We start from the raw sequence: 14,066 nt of genomic DNA, 5'->3' as shown, positions 1-14,066 counted from the left end.
GGGGGCAAACATTGCGTCATCGTTGCGTGATTATCTCTCTATCTTTATCGCACGCATGCCGGGGCTGACAATAATATATCGCAGCGATTTGATAATAGGCTTAAAATACCTGTCTAACGTTATGTCCTCCTAGATTCTGTCTTCAGAGCGCGATGTTTCTTGCGGATCGACTTGTTTATCTTCTCGATCTTCCTCGCAATTTTTTCATGCTCGCACATATCAGTCATGTTCGTCTCTAACAAAGTATCGACAACGACTAGTCACGTTACAGTATCGCGAACTCGTTACATCCTTTTCTACATCTTCGTCTTTAAGCACACTGTTCTTGTTTATCACTAGAAATCCGTATTTTTGTCAGTCACGACACATTCACGCGCAAAATTCACCGTATGATATATCGGTATTCACGTGATTGTTGTAAATGTGTTTCAAGTTGATACAATCCTGTTTGAATACCATAGGATCAGCAGGTTCGCGTTGTCGCGTATGAGATGTTTAGGTATCCTCGCGTACGTCTGACAGAAATAGAAGCAGTCAACGTTCGCGTGGCGGTCCATAGAGAAATATTTTCTCATCACGTTCTGCTTGTCGCATACCACGTCATCAAAGATAAAAATAGAATTTGGACACGCCTCGCTCGATAAAACGACTATTCGCTGTTGTTAGAGAACGTAAAATAGATATCGATTTCATCGATAGACATAAAAAAATTTTCGAGATATTGATATTTTGGCTGTTGTAGCGATTTCGAATAGACGTACTCGTTCTCGAATCGTATGCCGTTCGGATTCTCGAGCAAGCTTATGAGAACGTTGGTTTTACAGCAATTAGACGCATCGCAAATGATCGCGCGTATAATACTCGGCAGCATTTCGCCGTGCTTGCGCTTCTCTGCGCTGTCTCCCATCATTCGCGATTTCACATCACCATTGTAATACGTATCATCAACGGCTGTTGCACGAAATTCACGCTCACAAAAGCTACGCGCTCTCGAACGACTATTTAAAGGAGCGCGAATCCGCGAATCGTGCAGTAGCAAAATGTCTCGCGCTGTGTCATCCTTCTGATATTCGAGACTTGAGCGCCAAGCAGTTGCAATATATATCGAAGATCGTACTCTTACGCGGCGACTACATCAAACACGTCTAGGACAAGTTTCCGGAACACGCGAACGCAGATTCGAAGGTTCGAGCCTATCGTTGCTGCGACGAGCACTACAATCAGCCGCTGTAGCGGATATACATCGACGGTCTCGTACCGAAGATAAAGGACTGTAGCGAATATCGGTGTCGTTCGGCGGTTTGCTGAATCGAGCAATAAACGCGGTTCCTTTCGAGTTACATATTCCGGACAGTTGCGGCCCGAGCACTCGGCTTATGAAGATTAGTTAGAAGTGACGCGGGCATAAATTCGCTGGATGCGGCGTGCCGAGAACGACATTACGTATTCCCGGAGCAACGATCTCGACAGACACGCGGTGGACAAGGTACTCACCGAGCACGAGGACGGTGCCCCTTCCCACTCAGCATAAGTGTCAACAACATGATGGAAAAAGCATTCGATTAATATTAAGATTTCACAGCACCTTGTTGAGCTTTTTAAATTCACGCTCGTCTACCGTTGTAGAAATCGTAGACGTCTGTCCGCAAAAGCTCTGATCTTACATCTGATAGGATGTGCGATTATACTCTATCGTCGTAGAACCGTTCCCGAAATATCGCATCAGTTTCTTGGGCGGTCGAAGATTACCGAAACTGTCAAAGTACATGACGCGGTTATTCCTTTTTTCCTCTTCGCGAACGCTACTCAGTAAGTACCAGGCTGTCGCATCGTTCAGATTCACGATACCGCGGCGTACTACTTTCCCATCATAGATTTAAGACGGAGATTACGAGCTGGCCGTTTTTTAGACTTATCGCGTGATACCGAACATGAACGAATCGAACAATAAATTTTATTTCGCCAAAGACGACGCGGAAATTACAATTCTCGAAGGTTCGTACGAAGTGCGAGACATAAGTAAATTTTTAAAACACGCGATTTTATGGAAACGTCCATCGACGTATTTAACCGTTGACGTAGCGCTTGGTGATAATAACAACAACAATGACACTGATGATGGTAAGAATAAAAAACCCGATTACGCTCCGCAAAAACTACAACACGATGAGATGCGAGATTAAATGTGCATACAAAACTTTAGCAAGCATTGGATCGCATTGGATTGTTGGGATTCTCGTCAAAGCACATACTACGGCCGCGAAGGTGGCTCGAATCGGACATGTCGATTAACATAATGAACATAAACGTTATCCGCAAAGAGTGTAACGTGACCGCAGACGCATATAGCAACGGCAAAAGCGCGCACGATACATGAATTTTCGCCGAGCGTGCCGCCAGAATATAAAACATCGAAGAGGCCAGCGCAGATTATTTACCGCCGATTATCGCACGGATCGCATTACGGATCTAACGATACGCAGAACGGACGATTTCTCGATTTTTAAGAAGAAGAGATCACCGTTTGATTGCACGTACGACGGCGTCATAATGAGATGTTTGTACTGAACGGAAGAGTACGCAGAGAGATAACGCATTCTTTACAAGGCTGGTGTCACAGCTCGATAACATTCGCTCATCCAACTATATCAAGAAGAAGAAGAAGAAGAAAAAGCTCAACACATCGAACGTTACATTTTTAAAGTCTTTGGGGTACGCAATATTTGAGATGACTGATATCCTAAACATTAAAGATGAGCTGATCTTCGACGATCGCATCGTCAAGATTGAAACTCACACGTACAATCCGTTCACCAACACAACGTTTGGGTATAATAATGAAATAAGAATACCCATATAGAATCTGTATACATTGTCGTACAAAAGCTTTCTGTACGTTGAAGGAAAACTGACGAAAAACAAAGTGATCCAGGGGTGCTTGTCCAAGATGTTCACATGGTATTGGGAATTGCATTCATATTCGATAAAATTCGATATAATTCAATGATGTGGAGATTGATTCGGTCCTAAGAATCTTGAAAGCTGGGATAAAAGCTCTTAAGTTGTGTTTAGCGAAAGTAGAATTCTCCATGAAACGGTTGACTCCCGTGACAGTTTTAACTGCTACTAGTATTTTTCTATTATCAATTTTCTTAATTTCGAGAATATCGGGAATATCGGTTTTAATTCTGCTGATAAGTGTGGAATATGTAGCGTTATTCGGCTATTAGAATAAACATATACTACATACGGGCCAATATCACGTATGCCATAGCGCGAGGTAATTTTGTTACTCATGTTCTGACTCGACTGATTTGTACTGTCGTCTACATTAGAACTTGCCTGCATGTGTGACATCATGCTGAAATTGTTTACGTTTGCACACTTTTTAGCAGGAGATTTTGCACGCTTTGAATAGAGCCCTCCTCTGCAGAGTTTCGCAGCGGCCACTTTTTAACCTGCCTCTGTTCATCAATATTCATTGGGGCTGGATCTATATTCTTAAGGGTTGCGTGGACGACTGCGTTGGCTACACTTTCAAAGTTTTCGAGGTTTGTGTCTCTGTCAGCACTTTCTGACGTAACCGTTACACTAGATGCGATTTTGAATGAAAGTTCATCACGAAACCCGCTTCCTTATGTATATTTTCCAGCAGTAATTTTTGTGAGACTTGCACACTGCGAGGAGGTGAGAGATGAAATTGTACTGGATTCAGAAGAAGAAGGAGGTTCTAAAGTAAGAATCGGGAGGATTAAGAAAAAAAGACATGCTGGAAACACCGCCATTATTTTCACCCTCCTCCTCAAGTAACGAGGTCATAGTGTCTCGGATTATTCTGACTTATATATGCTACTTGCTCTGCTAACAACGAGAATAATAAGCTAAAGTACAAAGATGTCCTCAAAAGAGCGAATGGGCGAAATTACACAAGTTATAAACTCGTGCGACTTGAGCGACAACACTGTGACGGGAGAGACAGACACGTCTGCACCCTACCGCTGCTGCGACAAGACTCCATTACGTATTGTAGACAATTTCATAATACGTACTGGAATATCAAAATACTAGAGAGACTACTTATCGTGTATTTCCTAATGGAATTTCCAGCGCCTGTGTCTATATTTCGGTCAAATACATGATATTTAATATTTCATTAAAAGTGTCTGGATGACTCACAAATGTTTTTAATGACACTTCATAACTCTTCATACAAAATATAAACGATTCCATATATAAACTTTGTTGAATTTAGATCCGGTTAATTATTTCGATCAAGTACATGATCCAAAAAAGAATGTTTAATTGTAATTAATAGAATGACTCACTTTTTATTTGCTTCAAAACTCTTCATACGAAATACAAACGATTTAAAATGATAATTTTTACAATCGGTTTTTTTAAATGACGCGATAAACACACTTCTGATCGAATTGCATACCTCCGGATATCAATTTTGTGGTCCAGATATTTAGAAAAATTTAGAAAAACGATTAGCTAGAGGCAATCGAGGCATTAATCCGTTGGACGCGGCATGTCGCGAACACGACACAGCTTATTCGCCGAGCAAAGATTTCACGAAACGACACATAGCTGACAAAATACTCGTTGAGGAAGCGCGGAAACGGATTACCGCGAAAGATTCGACTCTTAGAGAGAGAGAGAGTAGCTGCTACAACTATTCCGCGGCTATGAAAGCCAAAACAAAAATTGGTATGGGCTTGAAAATGAAAGAAAAAAAAATAGACGAAAAAACGAATATCACTGATGGCAAAACGCGATGATTTCTTATTATTCTACCGCTATTGGGAGTTTTCGGCTCGTTAGTCAGCGGCGCGGCAGGAATCGCAAAAGCTATAAATGATAATAAATCCGCGCAACGTCAGTTGGAAGAATTGAAACATCATAATCACATCATGGAAGGTCATGGAGTTCCATACAAGCGTGAACGAAGAGTCACAACGGAAAAAATAAAAAAGATAAAAAAAACGCTAAACAGTTGCCAAAATTGCCGAAGGGTGTAACTACCAACGTACAACTGCAACAACTGGCAAAAAACGCTATGCGTATTCCATATTTTAGAGGTATTTTTATATGTACTACTTTACCAACAGGGAGAGTATCGAAACGAGACCAGTACCATAAATTTGGATAATGCTAATGGACCAGATATTCATTGGGTGGCGTACGCGAAGGGGGTAGATCATGCTGTTTACTTTGTTAGTTTCGGTAATTTTTCAACTATCGAAGGAATTGGTGCGATATTTGGACGTAATGCAAATCGAGTATCAACACATGCAAAGCAACTGTGGATAACTATGTCTACAGTTTTTACAGACGATTGACGATCAATTTAAGAATTGACGCTGCACTCTTTCAACTCAACATTCATTTAAACATGTTATTTACTCTCACCGATAAGAGTAGCGTCCTCGCGGCCTGCTACTTTCCGGCCGTAGATTTGAGCGATGGCGATTACAAGCTCGATTTGACGGACTTTGAAACTTACTATATCTATAATGCAAATTTATTGAATAATATAATAAGTTTTACTTTGACGAAGATGACGAAGAAATTGTCATTACCGAAGGATCGTATGAAATACATGACATAAACAAGTATCTAAGACATGCAATTCTACAATTTTATCCTAATGATATTGTGACATAATAAGAGAGAAAAACGCTTCGCAAAGATGAACAGTACCTATTAACTATATTTATGCCAATAACAATACAATGAAGAGTGAGATCAAATGCGTTTATCGAGTAAATTTCACAAAATTAAACCTAAACCTCACAATATTCACTGTTGGAATTTTGATCGAATCGCCTGCTGGAGTTACAACAGTGGCACGAATCAGACGTATCGATATGTATCATCAACTTAAATATCATTCGCATTGAATGCAACGTGACCACGAATGCATACAGTAACGATATGTCCGTTCACACGATACATGAATTTTCACCGAGCATGTCAGGATATAAAATATCGGAAAGACCGACACAGATCATTTACCTTCCAATCATCAAGCATTATGAATATGCGTCAATCGCGTGAATCAAGACAGATGATTGCTCGATTTTCGTGGAGAAGAAATCATCAATCATCATTAGATTGCCTGTACAGATATAAAGAAATTTATGCGACAGCGATAAAGAAATACAATAACGATAATGTGAGATGCTTGTTCTGAACGAATAGGCGAAACAGACAGAGGACATAATTTTTGTCAGAGAGACGACAACAATCAAAAATATTCGAGCGTTCAGTAGAAAGAAACTCATTGCGTCGAACGTTAATTTTTACAATCATTGGGCTTTGTTATAAATATCTGAGATGGTTGATATCTTGTAGAATACTGAATATTGGAATCTGAATATTGGAGGCGAACCAATCTTTGATGATCGCATCGTCAAGTTTCACACGTACAATCCGTACGTCAACACGATGTTTGGGCATAGCGACGAGATAAGACTACAATAGCAGGATTTATACACGTTACTATGTGAAAGCATTCTCTATGTCGAAGATAGATTGACTTTAAAGGAAAAAAATGTGCAAAATCAAATCTTGGATGTAATTGTGTGGTTCATGTTCGATGAAATTCGATATGAACTCAACGGTATGGAGATTGATCGCAGCAGAAACATTAGAATAACTAGTTTTATGAAGGGTTGCAACGTTTTCTAATGAAATCACATATAGTTTGCATAATGCTGAATTTATCGACTCTAATGATACTGTGAAAAGCCTAATGACAGATGATGGATACTTTAATTTTTGTGTACCGCTCGATATTGTTGGACTTTTGTAAGAATTACAAATATGTGGTAATTAATTTTCGTCACGAATTAATTTTGATATGAGCGCATAACGGTAATCACATAGTGGAAGATCCAGCCGAATTATTCAAAGTACAGTGGCGAATGCCTCACGTTGCATTGAACAAAGTTAATAAACTATCCATGCTGCGTGCTTTAGAGAGCGGACGATATCTGAGTATGAGTTTCCGTTCGTGAAATTTGTATAATTACCCCCTATTGCCGAGTACAACGAAATATTTCCTGGACCATCAAGACTGCAACTCAGCTGGAAAAATCACCAATATGTTATCTTTGGTCTATAGACTGATAAAAGAATATCATGACAGTACGTAAAACTTCGATTATTATACTATTTTGTATAATATTATATTTACGTTTCCGTACTATCAATCCCTCGTGAAAGAAATGAACCATCATTCCAATTACACTCCTTTTTGAAAGATTTTATTCTAGTAACCGTTGGCTGCTCCCGACAAAACGAGTCCGTCAAGAGTGACACTGTGGATGTACGATTAGAATTTGAATTCAAAGAGAATGTACCTGCGAATATAACCGCCTATTTTCTTATCATACACCACGTGATCGAATATAACCCAATGTCAAATGTAGTACGCAAGATTACGTAAATTATCATCACCAAAAAAATATCCTTCCCCTCTTTTTAATATATGAATATATAAAATTCAAGATCCTTTGTGGTCAAGCATAGTTTCAAGAAGTCGTTCATCATGACTATGTTTGTAGATCTGCAAGGATTTATCATTGAAAAGAAATTTGTCGTGAAGGAAGTGGCGGTTGAGAAAAGGAGCTATTCTCTCTCATTATATTTTTATATGTCCCATGTCATGAAACTTTTTGACAAAGTCAGAAAAGTATTAGGTGTACAACTTTGCTTCCGCCGTTTTTTCCGAAATTCGAGGTTTTATTGTAAAAAACTGGTTATACATTATGATTCAAAATATTGTCCATCGCTGGCCACTACTTTCTCCCATCTTTCGGGTAGCGTACGAATCCCGCGTCGAAAAAACTGGTCATCTTTTGAGGCTATCCACGAATCGATCCAATTTTTTACTTCTTCATAAGACCGGAAGTGCTAGTCAGCCAGGCCGTGGGCCATTGATCGAAACAAGTGATAATCAGAAGGAGCAATGTCTGGAGAATACGGCGGGTAGGGTAGGACTTCCCATTTCAACGTTTCCAAGTATGTCTTGACCACTTTCGCAACATGGAGAATTGTCATGCTGCAAAATCACTTTATCGTGTCTCTGTTGTTATATTGCGGCCATTTGTCTTTCAATGCTCGGCTCAAACGCATCAATTGCGTTCGATACCGATCGCCTGTGATTGTTTCAGTCGGTTTTAACAGTTCATAATACACTACGCCGAGCTGGTCCCACTAAATACAGAGCATGACTTTGGACGTCAAAATCGCCGTTCTTGAAGCGTTGAAACCACTCACGACACGTTCTTTCACTAATAGCGGCTTCACCATAAGTATTTGAGAGCATTCGATGAGCCTCAGCCGCAGATCTCTTCATATTGAAGCAAAAAATTAAAACCTCCCGCAAATGACGAGAATTTGGCTCGTCTGACATTTTCAATCGAGAATAACTTTATGATGCAGACACAAATCGACACTAATGTTTCTATGGGGTTATGTTGACAGATGTCCAAGTTTATTGTATGACATCTATGATCTATTTATTTCGACTACTTACCGCTAAAGCCATCTACAGGAAAACGGCGGAAGCAAAGTTGTATACCTAATATTCCGCTTCCTGGTTGAGTGCTTATCATTAGATTACAATGGGAAGACAGGATGATCCCGTACAGCATGGTGAAACGCCTGGTTACAATAGCTGTAATTGGTGCGAAAGAGAATAACAATAAGGCTCTTATATACATTAAAGAACGTGAAAAACGCGAATAATTGGCTGGTATATTCAACAGCGACAATCGAGAATCTGGAAGCTGATTACGAAAATATAAATTCTTTACATAATCTAGACGTTACTAATATTGTACGATGTAGAAAATATATTAAAAATTATGCGTTACAGAATGTATTTAAAATATACAACTGATGATCGCAACGCCAGAAAAAAATATATCAAGTTTAAAAATATAATTTTTAAATATAATAATTTTTTTATAAATGCATTTTCATTTCTTTCCCCTGTCTCTATAATTAAGAATCTATCAATAATGATAGTATGTAATAGTATGAATATAGTTTAATAAGTGTTCGATAGTTACTCAATTTTAATAATGATTTGAATTAGGAAACGCTTGGGCCTTTGTATTACTAAACATATTATCAGTTGCTAAGATGATTGTCGAGTCATATTATTAAAAAATCATAAAAAAAAACAAATATCTATTTAATAAAATTGTGTGTGAAAGAAAAAAAGAAAAGAGAGCGTAACGAGAGAAAGAGAGAGTGCAAATAATAAATAGGACTGCAACGGGTGGGAGAGAGAGAACTGCATCTTATCAATGAGTTGGAGAGAGAGGACAATAGTTTAAAGAGAGAACGCAATGGGTGAAAGAGAAAAGGAACAAATTTTTTCCCTTCTAACACGGATCCTGATGACACGCTTCCCTCTCCCTTATATCTTAACAAAAAACATAATTTTTTTGTTATTATTTATTTTTGGTTTTTCCAGTTCAATTTATTATTTACTGTTTCGCATATCTATATTCTTGTCTTCTTAACTACTAATTAATTATTGAAAAATACATCGCATCGCCGCCTAAGATCCCTAGAACAGTAGCCTAATACACTTATTCTGAGCTAATCGCACGTTGTGATCGAGTCATTGCCGACGTTACTTATTCCTCTTACTGTAACCATTCCTTGTATTAATTTCTTGTCTTTGCTGACAGTTTAATATTATTAATATTTAAAGAAATTACATGGAAACGAAATAATACACTAGTATTAACTTAATTAGGAAATGATAATGATCTATCTATATTAAATACTTATTCTTTATATTTTTGTATGTATAAAAAAAAATTGTTTACACGACAATCGTATATATTATTATCTAATTGCATAAAAATAATTAACTGACAGCATAATAGAAGCAAACTATTAGGTGTACAACTTTACTTCCGCTGTTTTCCTATAGATGGCTTTCGCGGTAAGTGGTGGTCGAAATAAATAGATCATAGATGTCATACAATAAACTTGGGCATCTGTCAACCCCCCTCATAGAAACATTAGTCGATTTGTGTCTGCATCATAAAGTTATTCTTCGAAGAGCATTCGATTGAAAATGTCAGTTTACGAGCCAAATTGTCGTCATTTGCGGGAGGTTTTAATTTTTTGCTTCAATATGAAGAAATCTGCGGCTGGCTCATCGAATGCTCTCAAATACTTATGGTGAGGCCGCTATTAGTGAAAGAACGTGTCATGAATGGTTTCAACGCTTCAAGAACGGTGATTTTGATGTCCAAGATCATGCTCTATTTGGTGGGACCAGCTTGGCGTAGTGTATTATGAACTGTTAAAACTGAAACAAGGCGATCGATATCGAACGCAATTGATGCGTTTGAGCCGAGCATTGAAAGACAAACGGCCGCAATACAACGAGAAACACGATAAAGTGATTTTGCAGCATGATAATGCTCGACTCCATGTTGCGAAAGTGGTCAAGACATACTTGGAAACGTTGAAATGGGAAGTCCTACCCCACCCGCCGTATTCTCCAGACGTTGCTCCCTCTGACTATCACTTGTTTCGATCAATGGCACACGGCCTGGCTGACCAGCACTTCCGGTCTTATGAAAAAGTAAAAAATTGGATCGATTCGTGGATAACCTCAAAAGATGACCAGTTTTTTCGACGCGGGATTCGTACGCTACCCGAAAGATGGGAGAAAGTAGTGGCCAGCGATGGACAATGCTTTGAATCATAAATGTATAACCAGTTTTTTACAATAAAGCTTCGAATTTCGGAAAAAAAACGGCGGAAGCAAAGTTGTACACCTAATATATAGAATCTAACCTATCTTTTGGATAGATTTTATTTGCTAGCGATATTGATTATTTTGATTATTTGTTACATTGATGAATAATGAGAAATAATTTGCAATAGTATTTATTGATCGATCATTTTCTTATCAATTTATCACATTTGTTATCCCTTTATATAACAAAGTCACTTTTCTCAAAATGCAAAAACAAATATAATAAAATATGCTCAAACACTGAAAAAGTGACATATAATTAATAAAATTATATTACGTCAGTGATGTAATTTTTTAGGAAAGTACAATCTCATAATTTTAGTGATATAACTGTTACAGACTATCTTTCTGATGTAACCAAAACATGTATTATTTACATCGCTTTCTATTATGGCTTAGTGATGTAAACATATTTTGTATTTGTTATGTCTCTCTCATAAATGATGGAAACTTAATTAATTATTTAATTTAATTTAATTTACGTAATTATATTATGGACTAAACATATAACAAAGCCATATAACAAAATTATCATATTTATATCAGAATATTTCGTTTGCGCCATAAAGCTGTCTTATTAGTAACAGAGAAACGTCTGAATAATGATAAAAAAATTATATAACAGTGCCAGTCATGTTTGTTGGTTATCTCAATGAAACTTGAAGACATCTAATTCTAAACTTATTTTTTATGGCTATAATCTGATAATGAATTTTCTACTAAATAGTTTTCAATCCAAAAGCAATAAATTTATGGTGGAACCAATAGATAGCGTTTATTTAGCAGAAACGCCGCTATAATAATAGGGGGCTTTCCTCTATATTATTTAACAGCAAAACGTTGCATTTGTATCATATTACATTAATCATTGTCATTACGAAACATGTTATTAATTGTCCTTGAAAAAGTTTCTTATATTACGCTGACAAGGTTATATTGAAATTTGCAAATTTGCTGACACTGCAATTTGCGGTGTCAGATTACGTTAATGTCATCGCTGGATGTCTCTAAAAATCTTTTATTACAAAAAATTGTTGGAGAGGATAAGATTTAAATAGAGATTCAAACAACGATACTGCATCAGTCGCTCAGACAGATTCGTTTTGCAGTAATCTCCAACGCTATGGATTCATACATTCAACATAGTATTTTATATATATATATATATATATATATAGAGCAAGTATTTCAATTATATTTGTTTGTGAAGATTTTTTTCTCTATATATTGCTTATTATTTTGTTCTTCTCCATTACAGTGCATCTTTTTATTCCATTTTGAAAAAACTATTAGCATACTGACGACTTACAAATTTTTGAAAGTTGGAATCGCCAACCTCTCGTATAAAAATGCGATTGGCGATATCTGAAGCAACCGCATCATCTTGCCGCATGCTATGCGGATTCATTAAAAAACGGGTAGATATTTAGCAATTGTACATGTAGTCATCTATGCCATCGAAAGTAATGGTACTAATAAGTAAAGATACTAGACCTTGTCATTGAACTGATTAAAACATATGATGTTGACAAAGAACTTATTTTTATGTGAAAAATGTTTATATATGAAACTGTCGACTATACTTTTTATACTTGAATTCGAACAACGTGTCGAGCACGTATATTTCTATTTGTGTCAATATATTAATATTATATATCAATATAATATTATAAGCGATAAATTTAAATATTTTATGATTCATTTACGTCAAAACTGTATAAATAACAAAAGCGATGCTGTAAATACTTTGCGTAGGATTTATGATAAAAAAATCATATATTGAATGCGAATTGATATGCTGTAGATAATATTGTATACAATATATTACATGAAAAATAAATGTCTAAAATAAAAATATCTCTGTCTACAATTAATCCTTCCTTCTTCGCAGCACCGTATTATGCGCGCGTCATCACGCGCGCACCATACCATCGCGCTGCCTAAAATAATAATTCGGCAGAATAAAAAAATAATCTACATGAATAATCATGTGGAATAAACGCTGAAGATTACGTAAAAAGAAGATGGCGGCGTTTGAGAGATGATAAATATTAATGATAAATATTAATGAAAAAATGAAAGTATAGCGCGCGATGAGGACCGCGCCTGGGGGTGAAGGGGACAGCGAGGCTGCGCCCGGAGGGGACGGCGGGGACCAGCGGATCGCACCCGGCGGCCATTGAGTCCATGCGACGTCATCACCACGACGTGGACGCAAGTTTTCGCACACCCTCTACGTAATTTCCCGCACCCGGGACATCCTCGTCCCCGCACCGCAACGTCATCCACCGCGTTACCCTCTCGTGACGTCATTCCCCTTGCCCAGTGATGTCATGCTATGACGTCCCTCTCCCCCTCATCCTGTGACGTCCTGTCCCCATAGACCAATCTATACTGTAGGTACCCTCCTGCCTCTCACTCTTCCTCAGAGCTTCTTGATTAGAACCGCCCTTTATCCTCTACTTTCATTAAAGTTGATTTTCTCCACCATCAAAAAAAGATTACATTAAAAAATTTAACTTATGGAATGCTGACAAAAATGAAGAGAATAGTTTAAAACAAAAAGGAAATAAATATTTTTACAATATCATATTGTACATAACAGACATTTCTGATAAAATCAAGAATTTCATTAAGAGCTTTAAAATAGTTAGCATACAAAGATATCGATAAATTGAGCAGGTATATTAGAGTTCATAAAGATAGACTTCCTTCTATGCTCCATAACAATGTGATGTACAAAATAAATTGCGTGTGTCATATGTGGGACAGACGAGCAAAACTTTGAAAACGAGGATTGGTAAATACAAAAATTATATAAATTGGAGAGCACAACAACATTCTGTAACCATCGCTTGGAACATAGATATGAATTCGATTGAAATAATAGAGATTTTTGACGAAGAAAGAATTTTAAATAAAAGGCTTATTTCGGAAATGATTTTCATTCGCAAATTAAAGAATAGTTTAAATTTACAAACTGACACTGAACTGTTAGACAACGCTTATAGCAATCTATTGATTAACAAGCTTTCTCTCTTCAATATTTTCTTTTATCTATGTTTAGTTATGTTATCGATACATATTGCTTATTTATTGGATGAAACTTGTTGGATTATAACTGTCGTTTTATTAACATGTCATCCTTATTATCTTTGAAACTCATGTGAGTTAAATTAAAATGTTATATACATATATTAATTTAAATATTAAGCAATATTCTGCGTTTATTATTTAATATATTGAAATGCTTTCATTTATTATT

This window comes from Atta cephalotes (assembly GCF_000143395.1).
Source record: "Atta cephalotes unplaced genomic scaffold scaffold00094, whole genome shotgun sequence".
In the NCBI taxonomy this organism is placed as follows: domain Eukaryota; kingdom Metazoa; phylum Arthropoda; class Insecta; order Hymenoptera; family Formicidae; genus Atta; species Atta cephalotes.
The sequence above is the reverse complement of the archived record's forward strand: the minus strand, read 5'-3'. Positions refer to the sequence as shown.